Below are 19052 nucleotides of genomic sequence, written 5' to 3'. Positions count from 1 at the left end.
CATTAAAAATAAAATAAAAATATTTTTAAGCAATTTTTTTTATATATATCTTATGTTTTTTCGGCTTGGGTCTAATTGTCCACGCTCAACTGACGTTGGCTGTAATTGCCCACGGTCCCCCTTTACGTCGTGGCAAGCTTCGGGGCCACTTCCTGGAGTCGTGGAGTTCTTCCATTACTAGCACGGTACATTTCATTAAAGCGTGTTTTTTTGGTTAAAGTCTTTTTAAATATTACTTATTTATAACGCGGATGAGAATTGGCAATAACACGATTGAGTGAACAGAACTACGTCGCAATGCCAAGGCCGTGCGGCTGCCTCGGCATTGCATCACACATGGTGGGGATGCTGCTGGATGCTTCTCGACGATACCAACCACGTGCCTCAAGTCTTTGCCCAGCCTGCGTACGCATCTCGCGTGTCATCGCAGACTGCGCTTTACCCTATATTATTTGTTATATAACGCGATTTTTTCTATAACGCGGTGTTCTTCAGGAACGCAACTGCATGACACGTAAACATATGCACCGTTTGTTTTACAGTGGACCTAAAGTTTGTGACGTATTTGCTTGTCCATTGTGTCAGCGTCATGGTTCAAATTTAACACTTTTGATATTACCCAAAAATGACTCAATTCGAATATATATAGCATCACCCCTTACCGCAAAGGCAAAACCCTCCTGAAGAGTGGTGAGACTCAGTGAGGCTTTCCTTGGCAAACAAGCTTAATAATCGCAACAATAAACGTTTAGCATTTAACTACACTGAATGAAAACACTCCGAATACTCAATGTTAATTTTATATGAAATAGAGGGGGTAAAGACTAGCCATCACACGACTTTGACAAGGAAATGTTTAAAAGGAACAGCTGGGTGCAGGGTTGTGAGGTGGGATTTAGAATGTGTAGTAGGTGTGAAGGCTAAACAAAAGCTCTGTAATTTAACTCGACAGCGAACACACATGACAATGAAAGCGAGATCAAGGATGAATGAGGAGATGCCTTGAGCCCATCCCTACCTCCTGTAAACAACTATAACAGATCACCGTTTGTAGTTCACAAGCAAACGAATGAAACCTACAACTCTATACGCTGATGTACAGTGGTATAGCTTAAACAGACCATAAAACATATAAGGAAGCAATGCCCGATTCACAAAAACTAAGGAAACATCACAAAGTACTCCACTGGACCTGATGCAGTTATCTGGCTTCACAAACCTGAATGTGACATTGTAGTTGTTGCTCTGCATTCTACATCAGCCATACGAAAGAAGATAGTTTAAAATAAGGTATATGCACGCGTGAGGCTGTATAAGCCACTGAAAGGATGTGGAAATTCATCCGTCAACTTACTAACCTTCCATATTAATTGTTGATGGTATGAAACCAACCATGTATACACAAACACGGTTACGTAAAAACACATGCTATGGAATGTAATTCACATAATTTACATTGTAAAAGTAAGATCCTAATGCTGGTCCTCCACAATGCTTTCTGACGTATCACGGTGCTGATGAGCTACAATTGGATATCTCGATGTTACAAAGATGACAAAGACGTTTTTATTTTACGGAAGTGCTTCTTACACCACGAGTTGTTATTTAGCCAATAATTAATTACGTTTACTGACAATGGCAGCATTGATAAATATTTATTCAGATAAGAAACATTCCACATAGCCAAACTGCTTTCAAAGCTGCATGTGTTAAAGAGTCAGGTATACCAGATATACATTTCTGCATTTTAGTGACCTGGGTGACTCTAAAAAACTTTGACACCTCAAGTTAAAGTTATTTTACGAGTCACACTCTTGGCAAGGGATTCAACAAAATATTATTTGTGTGGCCCATCCATGAATCCGAGACAGCCTTGCTGCCCTCAATGCCGAATGTTAAAATATATTCCTTCTTTACCAAAGTGTGATAACTTCATCCATTGTAGCAGTTTTTTAGCAAACAGTTTTAAATAAAGTTTTTTGTCGAAAAAACTGTGCTCCAGTGACTTCACCATGTTGTGACCTTTGGAACAAACTGTAACAAAAGCACGTGGTCACACCCTGCCCAGCAGTGCACATTGACCTAGACATACAGTAGTACCCCTGCAGGTAAAAGCTTAAAACATGCACCGAATTACGGAAAGCTATAACGTAATGGGATATATTGACAACATGGTTAAAGTTTCGATTTAAAGCTTTCGTGACTGCAGGGATTCATCTTCTTCGTTCTTTCGGTAAAGTCACGTAGAATGGAAATAAAATAATGAAAATAAAATAAAATTCTCACTAATGAAGCTTCAATGAAGCGCTGTCGTCCCGACAGTTCGGTTCCTTCACCTGAAGAAGGCTACTTGTGTTGTGGCCGAAACGTCGTGAGAATTTTATTTTATTGTGTTTTATTTTTATTGTTTTATTTACATTCTACGTGACTTTACCGAAAGAACCAACAAGATGGTTAGAGTTGTATAGCTTTCACGCCCGAGTTTAACGACGAAAAACATAGAAGTTGCGAATTGTGTTTATTAAAATATCTGGTTAAAGACTACTTGCCATACACCTAATCACCCTCAATGTAACAATGCATGAACTGAATTAGATTTCTTACACTCACGATACACTCATGGAATTGTGCGTGTGAAATTCAATTACGGTATTTATTATGTACGCATGTTAAATGCGAATGATACATTTCAGCTAAAGCCGCAAACAAAATTGTTGGCTTAAGAAAGAATACAAACGAGATAGTAAAGAGCAGACAAAAATAATGCATTCTTGAATAGAATAACAATCCTAAATCATGATCATACGTGGATCGATGACTGAGGATGAGATGTTACATGTACAGTAGTCAACACCTTGCCGAAATTGGGATTCATAAAAATAAGTCTGTGCTTTGTGTCGTATCGATATAAAATGAAAAAGACTCTTGCCATTTTAATGCGAATGCTTTATTAAAAAAATGCCTATTAGAGTATAGTAAGTCGGCACATGCTGTTGTTTTAAATATTTTAGCAACAACAAAATCCAGAGGGTAGTGTTTGTTTATGTAAACCAAGTTCACAACTGACAAATTTAAACATTTGATTAATTTAGGCAAATACAATGCTCTGGTTAAGTTATTACATTTCAAATGCTATGTAAATACTATGGTGACTTTTGTGCAGTGCAAGAAATGTAAAATCACCATGATCCTGCTCCATGTAGGAAAAAAAACTTCCTGGCAATGCAAATGAACACACGGTACTGTAGATGTGCAGCGTGTTTGTAAATCTACCGCTGGATAAGAACCTCGTTTCAGGGGTTAATTTTACCATAGCTCACCACGCTGGTCATTCCGGCTTTAAAACTGAAAGTATAAACGATAAACGGTGGAGTACTCTATACTGGGGCACAATAACAACGACTGGACTGTAGCTGCACTGCAATCTGCCCCCTGCTGACAACGTAGCCCCACAATTTAATAAGAGGCGCGTCAGAACGAAATTCAGAACCTAAAACACTTAAGTATTGGTTGAATACAGCTATTTGGATTAAAAAAAAGTAAAATCTCACTCAAAATAAAACAATTGTCATGAGAATATTAAAGGTATATTGTACATGAATACCTTGATATGCGAATATTCGATATACGGAGTTTCAGTCGCACGAACTTTGGATTCATTACCATTATTCTAACACAAAAAAAATTAGTATAAATAGCAATAACTTAAACAAATGAAAAATATTATCCATATAAAATAAGAATACAATTCTAAGAAGACAGGTTTTATTGAGATTTGCACATCCTGATGTTTACATTCGTATCAGACAATCAACGCGCGTGGAGCTAAGGTGTATGGTGGGCAATGCAACCTTATAACTGCATGGGTTGAGTGTGAATATATATTTTACAGTACAGTACGCTGTTTCTTTAATTATTTTATTTGTTAAAAAAATAATTTAGTTTTAATATTGTACAGTAATTAAAGATAACGCGATTTTCAATATAATATGCCTTCGTTTACAATATGAATGGTAAGTTATGAAGTGTTTATAGCAGGAAATGGTAAGTTACGAAGGCTGGTAACGCATCCTCATAGTACTGTTATATGTTATCCGATACACAAAGTTTAAATATACAAAAAGCGCTGTACATGTAGAGTATGGGAGTGCCATGTTGGATTCCAAATGCATAATGAATTATGAGAGCCAAATTATGCATGGTTCGTAAAGCTTTCAAACATGCGTTTATTCTTGAAATTACTTTAAAATATGTATCAATGCGTACAATTTTCTGTGACAGATGGATACGAATAATGGACGTTCATGATAAAAATTGAATAGCTGAAAAATGTGCAAATTAGCATGGAGAGGTACACACCTGGAAATACACTGAGAGACACCAAGAGTGTTCAGTTTACCACGTAGTCTTTCGCGAGTAATATTACCCATAAGAAGTTTTGTGTGTTAGATCGAGTAAACATAAATGTCGTTAAACCCGCCACCACCCGATACCGCCAATTAGTAAGGTTTGTCACGTAAAACAGGATTGTTGTAACTGCCAGCAAAACGTCATACTCGAATTGTAAATGTTGTGGGTTTACTCTCCAACACACCACTGTGTTGAACTTGTAACGAATTGGCACGTTTTGTTTACGTCACAAACCTTGCTAATTGGCTGTGTCGGGTGTTGGCAAGTTTAACAACATTTATATTTATGCGATTTGATCCCAAAAAAAACATCTATTATGAATGATGTTCACATGGATTAGAGAACGAATGGAGATTAAATATATAATTTCAACTGTCAATAAAAGCGGACTTGGGCATGACAGTGGCGGTCAACGGGAAGGAACACACCCAAGGGGACGGGTACCGCTTTGATGGAGCAATGAAAAAAAATGCAGGGCACGTACAGGTGCTCGGTAGATTTCAACGTTATGGGACCACGGTTGATGCCAGTGGCTTGTTGATGGGCCTTTCTCCAGCATTGAATTGATCATGGTTGAAAGCTTTAACATTCTTTTCTGAGCCGCATGAGAGGATGTGTCGCGAGATGACGTGCCACATCATGACTTCATTGGGAGGCGCGCATGACTTGTGATGTCATCACCTTGGCCAAAAAAATTATTATAAATTATGCACGGGTTTTTCTTTTCGCTAAGTTTTGGGTAACCTTTTAATCAATTGTCCCAGTCCCTAAAAGCCACGAAACTTTATACTAAAGTTATATTTACAGTGGATTATCTTTAAGAATTATAGTGACCCCCAACTCCAGACAGACAGTCTGAATGACAGGCAGACAGAGCTAATGCATTTCCAAATTAGCTTTAAAGCTTAAAAAAATGCAAAGCTATTCAAGCTCATATTCTTTGGGTCTTTCGGTAAAGTCACGTAGATAGAAATATCACATTTCGATCACAACGTAAGCAATCGTCATCAGGCTCTGCAATGAGCTTTACATAAACTATAATTATAATCCGGGACCTTTACCACTACGCTGGCCAGCCCATGTCAGTGAAGAGGGGCCAGGACCGGTTCAGTTATCACTCGCCATTGTTTACAAAAAAAACATCAATGAATACACTTACAAAAAGCGCCTCAAGATGGCAAAGTGACGTCTTTTGAAACAATACAAATTCCAGTCCACAGTTTTAAAACTTTTTTTGGGAGTGTGTCACTGTTACGCTACCGAACTTATAGCTTTGAGTTTAAATACTATTAAAACGTTACTTCCCTAAAACGGTTTAAATATTGAGTTTCAAAAATACACCACAAAACATTCCCAACTAGTCAACGTACTGTACCCCACCATAACCTACTTTAGACAGGCACAACAATTACCTTGTACAATATACACATCTCCACAGCATGGGTATTTCCTATTGCATATCCGAGTGCTATATTTAGCTGTATAATGTTCATTACAGTGATACTGTAGACTGTGTAGGCACAGCTTTCTTGTACCAAAAAAATAAGCTACGCCTTAACCTGGTTGAGCAAAAAGTCTGACGCGTGTTTCACGTGTCTTAAATAAAAAAAAAACTGTTTCTTTATTTCTTAGTTGCAAAAAACGATTTCCAAAGTTATATCTCGCCGTTTACTTTATCACGTTATCACACGGTCAAAGACAGTGTCCACTCGGAGCGTCTAACCAAGGGGGATTCTAAACAGTTGGAATATTCCAAGTCCAGTATGCCCAATCTTCAACAAATGTATGACAGATATTCTCTTTGGTTATTTCGGTAAAGTCACGTAGATAAGAAAAAAATAGTAAACCACGACGTTTCGATCGCCAACACAAGCGGTCACCATCGGGAAAAGGGGGTTATAGCCTCCAAAGGCAAACTGTTTATAAAGGTTTAAAATGGGCATAGCCCAAGTAGCAGCAGCATGGTCGGGGCAGCTTATGTTAATGTAAGTGATGGGCAACGACTGCGCTGGTGGTGGGTTTCCACCAATTGAAGGGCTGCCAAGTAAACATTTGCATGTTAATGTGAGATCGGAGAGCGGCCTCCATGGCAAGCGAGCTGAGGTGGCTATGTTAATGTGAGAGATTAGCATGTTAATGTGAGATCGCAGAGCCGCCACCACGTCGCGGTTGGCGCGCGGAGGTATGACAGATGTACATCAAATGTATACACAGAAATAATGCATTCACTTTGTCTTTTTCTCTTACAGACTGCAACCAAGCTGTATACAACAATTACCCCTCACTGGTAGGATTCCTCAAAATGTAATTTCTACCGCAAAATCAATTTATGCTGTAAATTATCAGACCGTTAAGTTTACTAAATGTGCATTAACAGTGATACAAGACCTCCGCGTGAGTGTGTTGAGTCAGGATGTGCTGATAATTTGTGCAAGATTTTTTGTGTTTTTTTATTTTTTCCTCTTCCCCTTTCACATCCCAATTGTGCTATCTGTGTAACGTTATGAGACGTGGGCATTAATTTGGATACCTCGCGCAGCATCGCCCACAAAAGCAGACATCACACAACTACTTCTGAGATCCGTCCAAGTGACCTCTGGTCTGCACAAAATAGGGGGCGGAACTTTCCCACCCGTCACATGACAGGAAAACCAATAATTACAATTCTCAGAGCTAGATTATAGGCAAATAAAGTCCACAACCAAATTCAATGCGATAGTTTGTTTGTGCAGTCATTCATAACGAATGAGATCATCGAATCTTGACATTTAAAAAAACGTTAAGAAAGTTGGTGCGGTACCGCAAACAGCAAGTTGTATTTCCCTATAAGTATTTGTGACAGTAGCGTAATACCTAAATGAATCGTAAGAAAGTGGAATAAAATAATGATTGCAAAGCAGTTAAATTATGACCCCAGTGTAATCACAAACTTAACTACTCTATTTTTGCAACACAACGGATATGAACATGAATTACATCACATTGATCGTTAAACGTGAACACAGCCGAGTCAGATTGGAAGTACACTTTAAGACGGGTCGGCAACCTGCGGCTCTTTTAAGAATTGCTTCATGACGTTATTTAAGGACCACCATCTCACATTGACATGCATTGCGGCTCTTGAAATAGTTTTTTTTTTCACCGAATTCTAACAAAAATGGCTATTTTTGTTATTTTGGTTGCCGACCCCCTGCTTTAGAGTAGTCTGTTGCACCAAGTCAGCACAATGAGCTAGTGCCTATGATCTTATGAGTTTTAGCTCCTGGGCAGACAAGCGAACTAGAGTATTTAAACCCTTGGCTTTCGCGGGTTTATTTTTTGCGGTTTCGACCTGCCGCGGGCAACCTCTTTGTATACCAATTTAGTTGTCGCAGGGGGGTTAGTTTTCACCTTTAGCGGGTATACACAACACAATCACTCGAGAAGGTTCTCAAGCGATTGTGTTGTGACTGATACCGTAATTCGGGGCGGGCGAGAGACACGGGGCGGGCGAGGGACACGAGGCAGTCAGTCGCACCTTAACCTTTGTCGTGTAAGCATGTCGCGGACAAACAAAAAATACAAAAATCCCTCATATAGCCTTAACAGACTGTTGGGGCAAGTGCTGTTAGCGAGAACCTATGAAGCCCGGCATGGCACACGAGGCGGTGGGTGGCCAGCACTACGCCTAGCTGCCTTTGTATCCCCAGTGGCGATGCTGAGTCGACCTAAGGGAGGCCCAGGACCGATTCAGATAATCGTCACTGTTGTTAAGTGTGAATGAATGGGAATCAAACTCGGCTCGCAGGGTTCGTAGCACAGCGCACTAAGCGCTACACAACCGCTCCCCACTCGCGGACAAACACACACACCACTTTGCATTGTCATCATCGGTAAGTACAGTATTTGTTTCAGTATTTATAGTCTATGAATATTTTTTGTATAGGTTTAAAAAACATTTTTTTTGTTTATTTGGCATACAGTACTGTGCAGTGCGCATTTCAAGAGTGGTGCTTCTATTTTTTGGTTGCCATGTTCCCAACCCCATTATTTAGGCAAGACTTAAGTATTGAATATCGCGGTTTTGGCTTTCCTGGCACTTTCCAAGAACGTAACCCCCGCTATATTGAAGGGTATCCTACACGAACATAGTGCCCTAAATCATAAACGGGCTCCACTATAATGTGTACATTAAGTGCCATCTCTTCCCAGTTATCAATTCGCCACTTGGCAGAATGGCGGTCATTCTAAGAAAACCAGACCCATTCTGCATTTTGCTAATTATGTTCTTCTGATTGTGCACAAAAACACAACTAATATGCCATTAATGCACTCATGCCACGATTTGCAAGTGGCCTAAAGTAGGCAGGGTTAAGATGAATCCGACAGTGTAAAGTTCCGTGCATAACATGGTGCACATCAAATATGGTTCAAAGGTGTGGCTTGTGCAGTGAACTCTGATAGGGTATATGGTGGACAATATACCCTCTCGGTCTATCAGTGTGACTGGTGTGCTGAATTCAGCATTGAACTCCAATAGTGAACCTCATACAAATACATTATTTTATATGCAATGTAATGCCAAATCATCAGCATTTGTCAAAATAATATATAGGATGTATACTTCCTCAATCGTTCTTTTATTTAAAAGGGTGATAGCATTAACTTGAAAAACAACTGACCCATTAGTCTCTTATCACACGCAAATATATTTCTCACAAGATCACTGAGAACAGAATAATGAAAATTTAGAGACCAACTCGCCACGTGACCAAGCACAGTTCGGAACGGTTTCTCTACCATTGACCACAAACAATTGATTAATTTCATTCCAATTGCCATTGTGCCTCGCCTTTGTGGTTAGTCTATGACTAAACATTCAACTCTGTAAAATTGATGCAGTCAACGAAGATCTCGCAAACCAAGGCCTAAGTAAAACAATTTTCAATTAATAAATCAACTCATTATAGAGGTTTTTGGGTTAGATCGCGTAAGTATAAATGTGTCGTAACCCTCCACCACCCGACACAGCCAGTAAGGCTTGTCACGTAAACAACGCACCAATTAGTAACTACCTCAGCCCACCGGTTGTGTTGAAGAGTAAATCCACAACATTTACAATTTGAATACGACATTTCGCTGGTAATTACATCCAGCAACATCGAGCGATTTGCCAGAATAGTGAAGCAATCCACCTGCTTCCGGTCTTAAATAGAGAAAGATGATGTAATCACTGGACCCATCAGGTGCCGAGATCAGAGGCGGAGGAGGGGGGGACAAACCTTACTGGCTGTGTCGGGTGGTGGAGGGTTACGACAAATTTATACTTACGCGATCTAACCAAAAAACCTTTAGTATGAATATTGGTCTCGAAATCCTTCGTACTAAACTAATAAATCAACTGTATTTCAAAAAACCAGATCAGCCACACTACGATTACATCAAATAATCAAAATACTAAATATTGAAATGCGAAGCAGACCAGGTGACACGTTTGCACCAGTTATTCCCAGCGACGTTAAATATATATTTTAAGAAAATTGTACTGAAGAAAGACAAATATTCAGAGAAATACATTAACTGAAACCTGGTGATGATATAGTTAGTGCAATGTCTAATGAGAATGAACAGCAGGAAATGTTACAATAATTGTATTTTAAAAAGCTTGGATGAGGATAAATAGGAGCAAAACAATGATCATGTACAAGAAGTTTGCTAAACAAATGGAGATAGACATCTGTTGGATCGGCACAACTTCAAAAGCAGTAGAGTATGTGTACCTGGGACAGGTATTAAAGGCAGCCCAACATCAAAAATATAAAAATGAGAGCAGGTTGGAGTCCTTTTGAACACTTGAATTTGATGATGAAAAGCAACATACCAATGTACCTAATGAAGACTGTGTTTAATCCATGTGTACTACCTGCTATGGCATATAGTTCAGAAAGCCAATTAAATAAAAAGTGTGCAAGAGACAGAAAGCGGAGAACAAACACAAGTTCATGCCATCATTCAAACTATAAATAAATAGAAGTGACTGGTAGGAATGGATAACGGATGATTTTCAAGAATAAAAACCGAATGGCAGCTAAGGATTCGAGCGCATCAGGGAGAGCATCCATTTGCTGGTGAATTTGCTGGTGAATACAACCAATTGTGACGTCGTACTCAAATAGGCGTCTCCAGCATCTCCAAAAACACCCTCCTCTCCACGGTTGTTTGCCCTTTGCCCCTACCTCTCGCGAGCTTTTCAACATGTGAAGGAGCAACACTAATAATCATGAACAGGTTACGTCCTCCACATGGACCCCCCCCCCCTTATTAATAATCATGAGCAGGTGACGTCCTCCAAATGGACACCCACTCCCCCCATTATTATCTACTATGAGCCAAGAATGTCTGTGTGCAACGCTCGTGACGTCACTCCACGTCGACCAGCCTCCCTCATTAATAATCATGAACAGGTTACATCCTCCACATGGACTCCCCCCTCATTAATAATCATGAGCAGGTGACGTCACTCCACATGGGGGGGCCGAGGCGCCTCCTCCCCCCTCCTCGGCGTCAACTTACAACCCTCACTACAAAGGCAGAACCCTCACGTCACATGATCTCCGTAACGCTGTTGAGACATCGAAGTAAAAAGGACGTCATAATGAACAAGGAATTATAACCTTAAAATGAAATAGGTCTGTGTCACCGCGGCCTTACAAATTGCACACGAATTGATGCAATGAATATATCACGTCGCGGTCTGCTTTTCACTTGCAAGTTTCAGATTTACGGCAATACACCGGTCCTTGGACGAGCAAAAGGCTAGTTGTAAATGTTGTGGGTTTACTCTCCAACACACTGGTGTGCTGTAGTAACTAATTGGCACGTTTTGTTTACGTGAGAAACCTTACTCATTCATTGGCTGTGTCGGGTGGTGGTAAGTTAACGACACATTTATATTTAGGCGATCTAAGCCAAAAAAAACTTTTACGTATAATATTGGTCGCGAAAGCCTACCTGTTAAACTGCAATGACATTATTTTTGTGGCCAGGCGCTAGGTGGATTTGTCAAATTACAGGATCATGAGAGGTGGCAGCAGCAGCTTGGGGGAGGACTTATTTATTTTCGGGTGTGGAGCAACCCTCACATTTTTGTGATGCTCTCTGCGACCCAATCCCCAGCACCCACCCCTACCTTCTCAATGAGGTCTGTGTATATGCAACCCTTCCTGCAAACGTTCGAACATCCCTCACAGGCGTCTATGGTCAATATAAGCCTCCCCCACCCCATCACACCAAACCTCACAGCCCCACCTAATGCTTGAACCCCTGTTATACTCAACAGCATTTGTGTTTCATTAATTGCAAGAATGTATTAAATGGCTTTACGGTCCCCTCCATTAGTGTGGTAAATCAAGGGGCTGTTGGTTTGCAAGTTAGTACAACACAGCACGAGTGAACGAATAGAAAAGGTGTTCCAAAACATTTTGAAGTACAGTATTTAAAAATGATCGACTTCTTAACTTTTACCACAATGTTAAATAAACTGGTATTGCCGTATAAGTACAGTACACGTATTTGAGGCCTATATTAGTAGCTAATTGTAATGTCTCAGGTGTTTGTGAATTTTTCCAATCAAATCGTTTCAAGAGACGTGGGTCAACATTACCACGATGACAATTATTAAAGTGCAATAAAGCATCGTGAAGAAAATACTGTATTCTTGTTATATTTTTGGTTCGTTGCTTACTGATACAAACAAGCGAATGCTCTCTACCATGACTACCACAAAACAAAAATAGATGTACAGTGCTCAAAACGGCAATGAAAATACATAAATAAAAAAGCACGTGCATGAAAGCAACGTGACCACGGGATGTGCATGTGCATCAAGACAACGCTCTTCGTTACTTATACCCTGCACTGAATGGCTGAGTAATTGTACCACTCATATGGATTATCTGAACCTACTAACATCTTGTGCTTCCCCCCCCACCCTTTCATGATCACTGCAGTATTATTGATGAGCTCAGAGGTAAACACTGCAGGCATCATGTGACCAGCACTGCCGCACACTGGTCTGTACCAACATCTGCCGCTCATGATAAAGATGGGGAGGAGGGTGGGGATCCGGTTTCACTTTAAAACTTGTGCATCGCTTGCCTGTTAAGCATATTTAAGCCACGACCTTGCACGACGAGTTTATGCATCAGGGTATATTGTAATTTGAGTCTCTTTGTGACTCCCCCCTCCAATTTTTTTATTTTTGAAGAAAAATAACTGCCGGTTCAATATTTTGCTAAATTCTGTGCATAAAAGTATGCTGCTGCACTTTATTTGGCAGTCCAAAGCATACCTTACCATACAATTTAAATAGTCCATCTTTTAGAGATCCAGTTAACTTGTTTGGCTTTGAAGGGCGTCCTGGAATATTTTTTTTATATAACCTGAAAATATGGCTCCACTAAGCGACACCAGAATACTGTGACTGGAATCTCACGAGGACTGAGTATGATTCATATGTGGTATTCATAGAATGTTTTGCTGTGTAGGTCAGTTAACACCAAGCCTGTGGATTTCAAAACCCTGCATCTGGGGGAGGAGACGTGTCACCATGAAAACATTGCAAAGTGAAGGTGAACATATCACTATTTTAGGTTCAAGACAAAAAACTCCCAAGAGAAAGGAATGAGCATATGGAAGACATGATTAAAACATTGATAACAAAAAGCATTGTCTGAGCTGTAACCGACAGGCCAATGTTGAATGCATCTGTTATCAAACAGGAAACGTGTGTATACAGTACTTTACATCCCACTGTGTAGCTGCTCTCTTTACAGAGCACACTGTACTATGTATATAAACAGCATACCACTGTGGTATTTCACCATTTTCCTCGTTGTTTTAAAACTTCTTCCTTGTTTAAACTTCTACGAGATCGTAAAAACACACAGTAAAATGCGACAGTTGAAATAAAATGTCATTACTTTCTTTTATATAATTGTACCATTCACTATACCCAACACCTAGCTATATAGTTTATATATATATAAAAAAAAATCCACAATGTATGTATCGTATGCTGAACTTCTTTCGCACCGTACGTAGCCAACCGTGCTAATCGGAGGTGTACCTATTCACGTGAATACAGTTAGCTGTGCAGAAAATCCAACATTCAAAAGAAATTACATGCAGTAAGCCTTTGACGACTGCAAATGCTGAAGACTGCCTCGTAACCCAACTCTACTGACCTTCATGGGAAAAACACATTACACACAGTATGGTAAACACAATCCTCCCATGTGTCATGCCAAAACACTCCACAGGGGGTGCAATGTTCAACGTTTACAAGATGCGTACATTTCACTCGCCTGTCATTAAGCCATCATTTAAATTTTTTAAAAAGCTAAATACCAGCATGATATGAACTATGCAGACGTGGATAAACGCTGTAAAATATTTACCGAATGCTCAGAACTCTTTCCTGGGTAATGACTGTGTGGGAGCACCAGTAGAAATTGTAATTGCTCTAAATGTGCATATAACATTATTTATTAATGGGATCTTTTTTTTGTACACATGTAAACACCACACGCTCTGCAATCGACAAGCAATGCTTTAGAGGTTGCAAGGCATTGCATCAGGTTACTTCAAGTGTCATACTCGCTAGTCACCACTGTATGGTGTTGCAAAACTCACCACTCACTGCCTGATGTTGTAAGGCCATCTACAGATTACATGTTATACTGCACTGCATGTAAATATCTGAAAATCACTGTACCGTTTTTTTTCAGTTATGATTTTTTTTATTTAACTGTACTGCTTTTAAAATACTGTTAGTGTCAATATAACAAAGGGACATGTGACGAGTGCATCTCATGGTCACGCCCAATGTACATTTAACTGCTGTATTTGCATAAAAGGGATCAAATGTAGTCATGAAGATACATGTAAATAACTCGCTTACCGTAACAGGATACGCAGTGTGGAACCACAGTTTCCAAGGCCAGCCCATCCATGGTACATTTCCCAAAGCACATGAATTGCACTCGCTCTTTCAGCACAAATGATTGGTCTAAACTAGGGATGAACGATTTGGTGAAAATATCTAATTGCAATTTTTCTGACAGATATTGCGATTGCGATTTGATTTGCGATAAAAAATTAAGTCAAGCTTCAGTTCAATATTCATTGTGTAATAGATTTAAAACATGTGATGGAGCATTACCACGTGATACCATCATATTAACTGCTCTATATATTCTTATGCAAGGATGACAACTTAAAAGATATGAATTGCTTCAAACATGTATTTATAAAAATGTTATAATTGAAATAGAACAATCAAACATAGAACAATTTTAAGTTAAATAAATAAAGTTATATTAATAAAAAATAGAACAATTCCAATAAGTAATAGGACTTTTCAAATCGCTAAAAATCGCAGCCTTTGTGATTTTCTAATCGCATTGTTTAAAATTGCGATTTCAATTTAAAATCGATTAATCGTTCAGCCCTAGTCTAAACGCAACGCTAATTGTACATGCATTTATATCAATCACGTGTATCAAAAGTGAGAGTACTGCTTATGTGAAGCAGAATATACCAATGCGAATGGGTAGATGTTGAGAAAGGAATCCCAGGTCTTCACTCTGTTGACGTCCATGCTTATGACGTAGGATTCTGAAATGTGGAAGGAATTTAAAAATATACATATTTAAAAATGCAATAATTTATGCACATCCAGATTCTTAATTTTAAGCTAAAAGTCTAAGTTGATTTTATCAAAATACTTCATCTAGCCCAGGGGTCGGCAACCAATTTAACAAGAGTCATGTTTTTCGAATTAGTTAAAAACCTCAATACTTCAAGAACTGCAATGCATGTGGTGAATACGAGACGGTGACCCTTGATAAATAACGGCACGAAGCAGTCCTTCGGAGCGGCAGGTTGCTGACCCCTTGATCTAACCTATCAGCTGCTGTGGCCAAGAGATTAGACATCAACATGTCTTTGACTGAAAATACATTTCCAATCTGTATTTGTTTACATATCAACAACAGGCATATCATCAGCATGCTCTGCTTCACGAATAACTTCTTTGGCAATAACAAAAACTTGACTTTGTGCAAAACAGCAAAACTATGAATGTCATATGCCATTTATCCACTACATCAATCTCACTTGACTAGCGTAACTGGACATATTTTTTACTCCTGATGACGATTGCTTGTGTTGCGATCGAAACGTCGTAGTTTTTTGTTATTTTGTTTGAACCTGTCTACGTGACTTTACCGAAAGACCCAAGAAAATGAATTCCTGCAGTCACGAAAGCATTAAGTCGAGATTTTGGACATTGGCATTTAGCCTCTGAACATAATACCATAGGCAAGGCTACAATCTGACTTTAATAGTATGGTGTACTTGCTGTACAACATCCTGATATAAGCACTTATTTAGAATACACTTTCATTGAAATAATGTGGCAACGAATATACCAGAGGCCATATTTTTGCAAGGAAGTCAGTTTTACATGTAACCAGATCAGACCCCAGTGGCGAACGTCGCTTTATTACAAGTGAGCCCTGGGAAGATTAGAATGTAAAATAACTTGAGAGAAAAAAAAACAATGCAAATGTTAAAACTATACACTGTATTGCATTTTAATTACATAGTTTGTTGAGTAGACCATTATGTCCCAGTTTGAATCTAAAGTGTTTTGTTGAATAATGAAAAGGTTGGTTGATCTGAAACCCCTGTGCAAACCTTTGGCTATTATCCCCTTGCGTGTGGGGTTTTTTTCCTTCCAGTGTATCCGTTTTCCTCCCAAATGGAGAAAACTCGCTCATTACAATGCTGTCGCTCAATGCAGTACTCTCTGAAATAATTCCGAGAGTGAGGCTTTCGTGCATAAACAAATGTAATAATTCCATGTCATTTGTGACCAGGTGAGATTCCTTTGAGACGGAGGTCCCATTTGGAAAAAAAATGAATTACGGCACGCAACATCAAATTATGGAAAATACTGTATCACGTCGCATATCACTCGCTGGGGAATGAGGTTATTTTTAAAGGTGTAATATCGGCAAAGGTCGGATGTGTCAATTTCACCATGCGCAAATAGGTTACCGGACAAAAAATAAATCACAAATTTATTCAAGCATGCTTCTGTGCGCTTTAGAAATAAGCAAACGTACGCCAGATCAAAACAAAATCATCCGATAAGCACCGGTGGCTACGTACGGTACAAAAGAGGTTCAGCATACAGTACACAAAACCCTTTACCCAAGTGGAAGACAAACATCGATATGCAATCACGGCACTGGGTTAATTGTCAGCACGGACATGCGACGTCCATTGCCGACTGTTACACGATCATCAGTAAGGGTGGGGGGGTGAGGAGGAGGGCATCAAAGTCACCAGCGGCCCTCACCTGCTCCACCAAAGGGCTTCAACAGCAAGGCCGGCAGCCCCGCGTCAATCATCCCCGACTCCCCACGCCGTGGGTACCGGAAAGCGCGTCTCAATCGTTCTTTACCGCCGCCTTGTTGTTTTGATTATTGTTTACCAACTCTTGTCGTTGTTTGTTCGCCAACTTCGCTCTCGCTCTGCGCAGGCCGATCTCACCAGCGCTCACTCCACTTGGACCAAGTACACACGCACGCGCACACCCCGCACGATATTCCGTCATCCGTTGTCGTGCCCTGCACCGCTTTCTGCGTAGCCTCTTGACTTTTTGTCCTCGCCGTTTATAGCGAGCGACGCCACAGCACAGACGCGTGGACCTAAATGCTTCTTCGGGATTTCGGAACGTTCGGCACCCGCTTGGCGGCTAATTTCCCTCAGACCCCGTGCCGATACGGAACCCAGGAACTTCCACCTTTAACCTCCGAGCCAGTGCAAGGGGGCGACGTCATCGCGCTCGCGTTACGCAACGAAGTTCGTTCGGGGCTACGGCCGTGCGGCGTCATTACGCAACGCGGAGTCCGTGCGTGGTGACGTCATCGCGTACGGTTGGCAGAGAGGGGTCATAATTGACGACATGTCACTTGCTCTGACCGTGAGCCAAGGTTCGAATCCCCCCTTCAGATAACCGTGCAAAATCTGTTTTTTGTTGGGGTTAGATCGGGTACATATAATTGTGTCGTTAACCCACCACCATCCGACAGTCAATTCGTAAGGTTTGCCACATAAACAAAAAACGTGGCAATTAGTGACAACTTCAGAAACACCAGTGTGTTTGGAGAGTAAATCCACATTTACAATTTGAGTACGACGTTTCGCTGGTGATTACAACCAGCTTAATCGGGCAATTTTTTGCCAGAATTGTTAAGAAGTTTTCCCGTTTCCTACTTACGCTAACTAACCCCCCAAAAATAATTCATGATGAATATTGGTCGCGAAAGCCTACGTGTTAAATTGACTAACCTCGTATGAATCTGGTTGGCAGGAGTGGAGTTTAACGATTTTTAAAAATACATGTAACATTAGTTTTTATTTAATTTAATTTACAAAGGCACTCTGCTTAGTCAACACGTTGTTAGTCTTGTGTGGTGGTATAATGTCAAGGGTCGTCCAGATGTCTTGTGACCCCGCCAATTAATTGACCATTAACATTGTTTCTCTCTTTGCTTGTTCATTTCTGTTTACGCACCCATTGGTATACTCAAATATTACGGTTTAGATCATTAAATGGGGGTGACAAGACATCTGGACCACCCTATACAGTGGAGTGTTTGGAGCTGATTGTGCATTATCCAACTGCCAACATTAATCTGGCTTATACTTAATGACGGTACATTTAACTAACATGCATGCAGTCTAGGTTTTCCACTTTTTCCACAGACCAAGTATATACATTTCTCACCTTAGGTCTATCAGAACTGCAGTCTACAGTACTGAAACAAAGTTCAATATAGCAATACCAGTACCAAGGTTCGGTACAAATTAATTCATGCCACCAGAATACCGATGCCAATTATCGGACTGTCCAGGTCAAATCTGGACAGATGGTAACCCAAATACAGTCCAACGCTGATTAAGACATTCTGCCTTGAAGAGATACCTTAAAATGTTTCCAAAGAGCATAATTTCAAAGAAACGTGAGTTTCTGATGTTGTGTATTGCAATATAGACCTACGTACGGTGCAAAAGTTCAACATACAGTGTATGCAATCCATTACCGTAAGTGAAAAAGTCAGATTCGTGATCATCTAGAGATAACGACAGAAACACCATGCAGTAACACAACGGAACTGGGTTCATTTTAAATAATAGGCGGATTCACCATTCAGTAAAACAGGGTGTTTTGTAAAATAAATCGTATCCACACCAGTTCCACAGACTAGATTGCATGACCTTACGGACCACCAGTAATCGACTGACCACAGGTTGGGAACCACTGTTAGAGACAATGTCCTTTTTAGTAAAGCATTTACCGTGGTCAATTCTTGGTGATATTGTAGTCCCTGCCCATTATGCGTAAACAGTAAATCCATTCAATTATTTTATTATTAATTGCTTCTTAAGTTCCCAATACGTACATATAATCATGTTTGTAAAAATCATGATTATGCAAATTAAATGCAAATACCATGCAATCATGTTTAGGATAATGGAGGAAACAAAACTACAATGCAAATCAGCACAAAAGCCAGTTGATACTAAAA

General features: G+C 39.9%; 1 protein-coding gene across 2 annotated transcripts in view; it reads right to left on the bottom strand.

Annotated features, from left to right (window-relative positions):
- LOC116948818 (KAT8 regulatory NSL complex subunit 1-like) overlaps positions 1-17288 on the bottom strand; it is a 49174-nt gene extending 31886 nt beyond the window's left edge. The window contains exons 1-2 of one of the 2 annotated variants that reach the window (XM_032965951.2): positions 16817-17288; positions 14990-15066 (exon numbers count right to left, since the gene is read on the bottom strand). The gene's annotated coding sequence lies outside the window, so the exon portion shown is untranslated. The remainder of the gene's footprint in view (positions 1-14989; positions 15067-16816) is intronic. The other variant, XM_032965997.2, reaches the window with a different exon arrangement.
- Between the last annotated feature and the right edge of the window lie 1764 nt (positions 17289-19052).

This window comes from Petromyzon marinus, chromosome 2 (assembly GCF_048934315.1).
Source record: "Petromyzon marinus isolate PM22_M1 ecotype Great Lakes invasive population chromosome 2, UKy_Petmar_22M1.pri1.0, whole genome shotgun sequence".
NCBI classification, from domain to species: Eukaryota; Metazoa; Chordata; class Hyperoartia; order Petromyzontiformes; family Petromyzontidae; genus Petromyzon; species Petromyzon marinus.
This window is presented reverse-complemented; position numbering and strand designations above follow the sequence as displayed.